This window comes from Lepus europaeus, unplaced genomic scaffold, assembly GCF_033115175.1.
Source record: "Lepus europaeus isolate LE1 unplaced genomic scaffold, mLepTim1.pri SCAFFOLD_30, whole genome shotgun sequence".
NCBI classification, from domain to species: domain Eukaryota; kingdom Metazoa; phylum Chordata; class Mammalia; order Lagomorpha; family Leporidae; genus Lepus; species Lepus europaeus.
In genome coordinates this window covers 3,893,084-3,901,568 of record NW_026909177.1, presented here as the reverse complement: position 1 = coordinate 3,901,568, position 8,485 = coordinate 3,893,084, and positions in this window count along the sequence as shown.

Sequence of the window (8,485 nt, the reverse complement as noted above, 5' to 3'; positions counted from 1 at the left end):
AAACATTCAAAACAAAAAAGTCCATCGATAATATCCAGAAAACAAAAACAGAGGCTTTCACAATATTTCGGATTTAGATAGCCAAAAGAGAAACAGGTATTTCTGGGATCATCCAGTCATATCCGGACAAAGTGGTGTGGAATTCGTATGCAATGGACCGAGAAAATCACAGTAAAAATTGTTTTGGAGAAAAGCAAAGTCTTTTCATTAGGCAAGTGTATAAAATATCATCGATACAAACAGAAATATCATGATTGTTTGTCACAGTTCCTCTAGCTTTCTCCCTAGAAAATACAAATATGTAGAGCTGGTGTCTCCATATGGAACCAATTAGTGTTTCCAAGCAAAAAGTTAAATGTTCCCAGATAAAATCATTCAAAATAATAAAGTCCGTGGATAATATCAGGAATACACAAACAGAAGCTGTAGCAATATCTGGGATTGAGTTATCCAAAACACAACCGGATATTTCCGGTTTCAATTAGTCAAATCCGGACAAACTCCTGTGGAATTCGTATGCACTGGACCGAGAAAATCACAGTAAAAATGATTTTGGAGAAAAGCAAAGTCTTTTTGTTAGGCAAATGCATAAAGCATCATCTAGACAAACAGAAATATCATGTTTATTTGCCGCAGTTGCTCAACATTTCTCCCTAGAAAATATGAATGTGTAGAGGTGGTGTCCCCATGATGAACCAGTTAGTGTTTCTACGGTACAAAATTATATGTTCCCTGATAAAAACATTGAAAACAATAAAGTCCATCGATGATATCCAGAAAACACAAACACAGAGGCTTTCACAATATTTCGGACTGAGTCAGCCAAAACACAACAGGATATTTCTGGTTTCATCTAGTCATATATGGAGAAACTGGTGTGGATTTCGTATGCAATGCACCGAGAAAATCACAGTAAAAATGGTTTTGGAGAAAAGCAAAGTCTTTTCGTTAGGCAAGTGCATAAAATGTCATCTATACAAACAGAAATATCATGTGTGTTTGCCGCCGTTCCTCTAGCTTTCTCCCTAGAAAATATGATTGTGTAGAGCTGGTGTCTCCATCTGGAACCAATTAGTGTTTCAATGGTACAAAATTAAATGTTCCCTGATAAAAAACATTCAAAAAAATAAAGTCCATGGATAATATCAGGAATACCCAAACACAGAGCCTGTAGCAATATTTTGGATTGAGTCAGCCAAAAGACAAACAGATATTTCTGGTTTCATCCAGTCATATCTGGACAAAGTGGTGTGGAATTCGTATGCAATGTACCGAGAAAATCACAGTAAAAATGCTTTTGGAGAAAAGCAAAGTCTTCTCGTTAGGCAAGTGCATAAAATGTCATCGATACAAACAGAAATATCATGTTTGTTTGCCGCAGTTCCTCTAGCTTTCTCCCTAGAAAATACGAATGTGTAGCGCTGGTGTCTCCATGTGGAACCAATTAGTGTTTCCAAGCACTAAACTAAATGTTACCTGAAAAAAAACTGAAAAAAATAAAGTCCGTGGATAATATCAGGAATACACAAACACAGAGTCTTTCACAATATTTTGGATTGAGTTAGCGAAACAACAACCGGATATTTCTGGTTTCATCCAGTCATATCCGGACAAAGTGGTGTTGAATTTGTATGCAATGGACCGAGAAAATCACAGTAAAAATGCTTTTGGAGAAAAGCAAAGTCTTCTCGTTAGGCAAGTGCATAAAATGTCATCGATACAAACATAAATATCATGTGTGTTTGCCGCAGTTCCTCTAGCTTTCTCCCTAGAAAATACGATTGTGTAGAGCTGGTGTCTCCATGTGGAACCAATTAGTGTTTCAACGGTACAAAATTAAATGTTCCCTGATAAAAAAACATTCAAAAAATAAAGTCCGTGGATAATATCAGGAATACACAAACACAGAGCCTGTAGCAGTATTTCGGATTGAGTTAGCTAAAAGACAAACAGATATTTCTGATTTCATCCAGTCTTATCCGGACAAAGTGGTGTGGAATTCGTATGCAATGGACCGAGAAAATCAGAGTGAAAATGGTTTTGGAGAAAAGCAAAGTCTTTTCATTGGGCAAGTGCATAAAATGTCATTGATACAAACAGAAATATCATGTTTGTTTGCGGCAGTTCCTCTAGCTTTCTCCCTTAAAAATATGAATATGTAGAGCTGGTGTCTCCATGTGGAACCAAATACTGTATCCAAGCTCAAAATAAAATGTTCCCCAATAAAAACATTCAAAACAATAAAGTCTGAGGATAATATCCAGAAAAAACAAACACAGAGGCTTTAGCAATATTTGGGTTTGAGCTAGCCAAAAAAAAAACAAAAACAAAAAAAAAAACGGATATTTTCGGTTTCATCCAGTCATATCCGGACAAAGTGGCGTGTAATTCGTATACAATGGACCGAGAAAATCACAGTACAAATGGTTTTGGAGAAAAGCAAAGTCTTTTCGTCAGGCAAGTGCATAAAATGTCATCTACATAAACATAAATATTATGTTTGTTTGCTGCAGTTCCTCTAGCATTCTCCCAAGATAATAAGTATGTGTAGAGCTGGTGTCCCCATGATGAACCAATTAGTGTTTCTACGGTACAAAATTAAATATTCCCTGATAAAAACATTCAAATAAATAAAATCCGTTGATAATATCCAGTAAACTCAAACAGAGAGGCTTTCACAATATTTCGGCTGAGTTAGCCAAAACACAACCGGATATTTCTGCTTTAATCCAGTCATATCCAGACAAACTGGTGTGGAATTCGTATGCAATGGACCGAGAAAATCACAGTAAAAATGCTTTTGGAGAAAAGCAATGTCTTTTCATTAGGCAAGTGCATAAAATGTCATTGATACAAACAGAAATATCATGTTTGTTTGCCGCAGTTCCTCTAGCTTTCTCCCTAGAAAATACGAATGTGTAGAGCTGGTGTCCTCATGATGAACAATTAGTGTTTCCAAGCACAAAATTAAATATTCCCTGAAAAAAAAATTCAAAAAAATAATTATCCATGGATAATATCAGGAATACACAAACACAGAGGCTGTAGCAATATTTTGGTTTGAGTTAGCCAAACACAACCATATATTTCTGGTTTCATCCAGTCATATCCGGACAAAGTGGTTTGGAATTCATATGCAATGGACCGAGAAAATCAGAGTAAAAATGGTTTTGGAGAAAAGCAAAGTCTTTTCATTAGGCAAGTAGTTAAATATCATCGATACAAACAGAAATATCATGTTTGTTTGCCTCAGTCCCTCTAGCTTTCTCCATAGAAAATACGGATGTGTAGAGCTGGTGTCTCCATGTGGAACCAATTAGAGTTTCCAAGCACATAATTAAATGTTTCCCGATAAAAAACATTCAAAACAATAAAGTCCGTGGATAATATCAGGAATACACAAACACAGAGCCTGTAGCAATATCTGGGATTGAGCTAGCCAAAACAAAACCGGATATTTCCGGTTTCATCCAGTCATATCCGCACAAAGTGGTGTGGAATTCATGTACAATTAACCGAGAAAATCACAGTAAAAATGGTTTTGGAGAAACGCAAAGTCTTTTCATTAGGCAAGTAGATGAAATATCATCGATACAAACAGAAATATCATGATTGTTTGCCGCAGTTCCTCTAGCTTTCTCCCTAGAAAATATGAATGTGTAGAGCTGGTGTACCCATGATGAACCAATTAATGTTTCGCAGCACAAGATTAAATGTTCCCTGATAAAATCTTTGCAAACAATAAAGTCCGTGGATAATATCAGGAGTGCACAAACACAGAAGCTGTAGCAATATCTGGGATTGAGTTAGCCAAAACACAACCGTATATTTCCGGTTTCAATTAGTCAAATCCGGACAAACTCTTGTGGAATTCGTATGCACTGGACCGAGAAAATCACAGTAAAAATGATTTTGGAGAAAAGCAAAGTCTTTTTCTTTGGCAAATGCATAAAGCATCATCTAGACAAACAGAAATATCATGTTTATTTGCCGCAGTTCCTCAACATTTCTCCCTAGAAAATACAAATGTGTAGAGGTGGTGTCCCCATGATGAACCAGTTAGTGTTTCTACGGTACAAAATTAAATGTTCCCTGATAAAAACATTGAAAACAACAAAGTCCATCGATAATATCCAGAAAACACAAACACAGAGGCTTTCACAATATTTCGGACTGAGTCAGCCAAAACACAACAGGATATTTCTGGTTTCATCTAGTCATATATGGAGAAACTGGTGTGGATTTCGTATGCAATGGACCGAGAAAATCACAGTAAAAATGGTTTTGGAGAAAAGCAAAGTCTTTGTTGGGCAAGTGCATAAAATGTCATCTATACAAACAGAAATATCATGTTTGTTTGCCGCAGTTCCTCTAGCTTTCTCCCTAGAAAATACGAATGTGTAGAGCTGGTGTCCCCATGATGAACCAACTGGTGTTTCTACGGTACAAAATTAAATGTTCCCTGATAAAAACATTCAAAACAAAAAAGTCCATCGATAATATCCAGAAAAGAAAAACAGAGGCTTTCACAATATTTCGGATTTAGATAGCCAAAAGAGAAACAGGTATTTCTGGGATCATCCAGTCATATCCGGACAAAGTGGTGTGGAATTCGTATGCAATGGACCGAGAAAATCACAGTAAAAATTGTTTTGGAGAAAAGCAAAGTCTTTTCATTAGGCAAGTGTATAAAATATCATCGATACAAACAGAAATATCATGATTGTTTGCGGCAGTTCCTCTAGCTTTCTCCTTTAAAAATATGAATATGTAGAGCTGGTGTCTCCATGTGGAACCAAATACTGTATCCAAGCTCAAAATAAAATGTTCCCCAATAAAAAACATTCAAAACAATAAAGTCTGAGGATAATATCCAGAAAAAACAAACACAGAGGCTTTAGCAATATTTGGGTTTGAGCTAGCCAAAACAAAACAAAACAAAAAAAAAAAAAAACGGATATTTTCGGTTTCATCCAGTCATATCCGGACAAAGTGGCGTGTAATTCGTATACAATGGACCGAGAAAATCACAGTACAAATGGTTTTGGAGAAAAGCAAAGTCTTTTCGTCAGGCAAGTGCATAAAATGTCATCTACATAAACATAAATATTATGTTTGTTTGCTGCAGTTCCTCTAGCATTCTCCCAAGATAATAAGAATGTGTAGAGCTGGTGTCCCCATGATGAACCAATTAGTGTTTCTACGGTACAGAATTAAATATTCCCTGATAAAAACATTCAAATAAATTAAATCCGTTGATAATATCCAGTAAACTCAAACAGAGAGGCTTTCACAATATTTCGGCTGAGTTAGCCAAAACACAACCGGATATTTCTGCTTTAATCCACTCATATCCAGACAAACTGGTGTGGAATTCGTATGCAATGGACCGAGAAAATCACAGTAAAAATTGTTTTGGAGAAAAGCAAAGTCTTTTCATTAGGCAAGTGTATAAAATATCATCGATACAAACAGAAATATCATGATTGTTTGTCACAGTTCCTCTAGCTTTCTCCCTAGAAAATACAAATATGTAGAGCTGGTGTCTCCATATGGAACCAATTAGTGTTTCCAAGCAAAAAGTTAAATGTTCCCTGATAAAATCATTCAAAATAATAAAGTCCGTGGATAATATCAGGAATACACAAACAGAAGCTGTAGCAATATCTGGGATTGAGTTATCCAAAACACAACCGGATATTTCCGGTTTCAATTAGTCAAATCCGGACAAACTCCTGTGGAATTCGTATGCACTGGACCGAGAAAATCACAGTAAAAATGATTTTGGAGAAAAGCAAAGTCTTTTCGTTAGGCAAATGCATAAAGCATCATCTAGACAAACAGAAATATCATGTTTATTTGCCGCAGTTGCTCAACATTTCTCCCTAGAAAATATGAATGTGTAGAGGTGGTGTCCCCATGATGAACCAGTTAGTGTTTCTACGGTACAAAATTATATGTTCCCTGATAAAAACATTGAAAACAATAAAGTCCATCGATAATATCCAGAAAACACAAACACAGAGGCTTTCACAATATTTCGGACTGAGTCAGCCAAAACACAACAGGATATTTCTGGTTTCATCTAGTCATATATGGAGAAACTGGTGTGGATTTCGTATGCAATGCACCGAGAAAATCACAGTAAAAATGGTTTTGGAGAAAAGCAAAGTCTTTTCGTTAGGCAAGTGCATAAAATGTCATCTATACAAACAGAAATATCATGTGTGTTTGCCGCAGTTCCTCTAGCTTTCTCCCTAGAAAATATGATTGTGTAGAGCTGGTGTCTCCATCTGGAACCAATTAGTGTTTCAATGGTACAAAATTAAATGTTCCCTGATAAAAAACATTCAAAAAAATAAAGTCCGTGGATAATATCAGGAATACCCAAACACAGAGCCTGTAGCAATATTTTGGATTGAGTCAGCCAAAAGACAAACAGATATTTCTGGTTTCATCCAGTCATATCTGGACAAAGTGGTGTGGAATTCGTATGCAATGTACCGAGAAAATCAGAGTAAAAATGCTTTTGGAGAAAAGCAAAGTCTTCTCGTTAGGCAAGTGCATAAAATGTCATCGATACAAACAGAAATATCATGTTTGTTTGCTGCAGTTCCTCTAGCTTTCTCCCTAGAAAATACGAATGTGTAGCGCTGGTGTCTCCATGTGGAACCAATTAGTGTTTCCAAGCACTAAACTAAATGTTACCTGAAAAAAAACTGAAAAAAATAAAGTCCGTGGATATTATCAGGAATACACAAACACAGAGTCTTTCACAATATTTTGGATTGAGTTAGCGAAACAACAACCGGATATTTCTGGTTTCATCCAGTCATATCCGGACAAAGTGGTGTTGAATTTGTATGCAATGGACCGAGAAAATCACAGTAAAAATGCTTTTGGAGAAAAGCAAAGTCTTCTCGTTAGGCAAGTGCATAAAATGTCATCGATACAAACATAAATATCATGTGTGTTTGCCGCAGTTCCTCTAGCTTTCTCCCTAGAAAATACGATTGTGTAGAGCTGGTGTCTCCATGTGGAACCAATTAGTGTTTCAACGGTACAAAATTAAATGTTCCCTGATAAAAAAACATTCAAAAAAATAAAGTCCGTGGATAATATCAGGAATACACAAACACAGAGCCTGTAGCAGTATTTCGGATTGAGTTAGCTAAAAGACAAACAGATATTTCTGATTTCATCCAGTCTTATCCGGACAAAGTGGTGTGGAATTCGTATGCAATGGACCGAGAAAATCAGAGTGAAAATGGTTTTGGAGAAAAGCAAAGTCTTTTCATTGGGCAAGTGCATAAAATGTCATTGATACAAACAGAAATATCATGTTTGTTTGCGGCAGTTCCTCTAGCTTTCTCCCTTAAAAATATGAATATGTAGAGCTGGTGTCTCCATGTGGAACCAAATACTGTATCCAAGCTCAAAATAAAATGTTCCCCAATAAAAACATTCAAAACAATAAAGTCTGAGGATAATATCCAGAAAAAACAAACACAGAGGCTTTAGCAATATTTGGGTTTGAGCTAGCCAAAAAAAAAAAAAAAAAAAAAACGGATATTTTCGGTTTCATCCAGTCATATCCGGAAAAAGTGGCGTGTAATTCGTATACAATGGACCGAGAAAATCACAGTACAAATGGTTTTGGAGAAAAGCAAAGTCTTTTCGTCAGGCAAGTGCATAAAATGTCATCTACATAAACATAAATATTATGTTTGTTTGCTGCAGTTCCTCTAGCATTCTCCCAAGATAATAAGAATGTGTAGAGCTGGTGTCCCCATGATGAACCAATTAGTGTTTCTACGGTACAAAATTAAATATTCCCTGAAAAAAACATTCAAATAAATTAAATCCATTGATAATATCCAGTAAACTCAAACAGAGAGGCTTTCACAATATTTCGGCTGAGTTAGCCAAAACACAACCGGATATTTCTGCTTTAATCCAGTCATATCCAGACAAACTGGTGTGGAGTTCGTATGCAATGGACCGAGAAAATCACAGTAAAAATGGTTTTGGACAAAAGGAAAGTCTTTTCATTAGGCAAGTAGATAATATATCATCGATACAAACAGAAATATCATGTTTGTTTGCCGCAGTTCCTGTAGCTTTCTCCCTAGAAAATACGAATGTGTAGAGCTGGTGTCCCCATGATGAACAATTAGTGTTTCCAAGCAGAAAATTAAATATTCCCTGAAAAAAAATTCAAAAAAATAATTATCCATGGATAATATCAGGAATACACAAACACAGAGGCTGTAGCAATATTTTGGTTTGAGTTAGCCAAACACAACCATATATTTCTGGTTTCATCCAGTCATATCCGGACAAAGTGGTTTGGAATTCATATGCAATGGACCGAGAAAATCAGAGTAAAAATGGTTTTGGAGAAAAGCAAAGTCTTTTCATTAGGCAAGTAGTTAAATATCATTGATACAAACAGTAATATCATGTTTGTTTGCCTCAGTTCCTC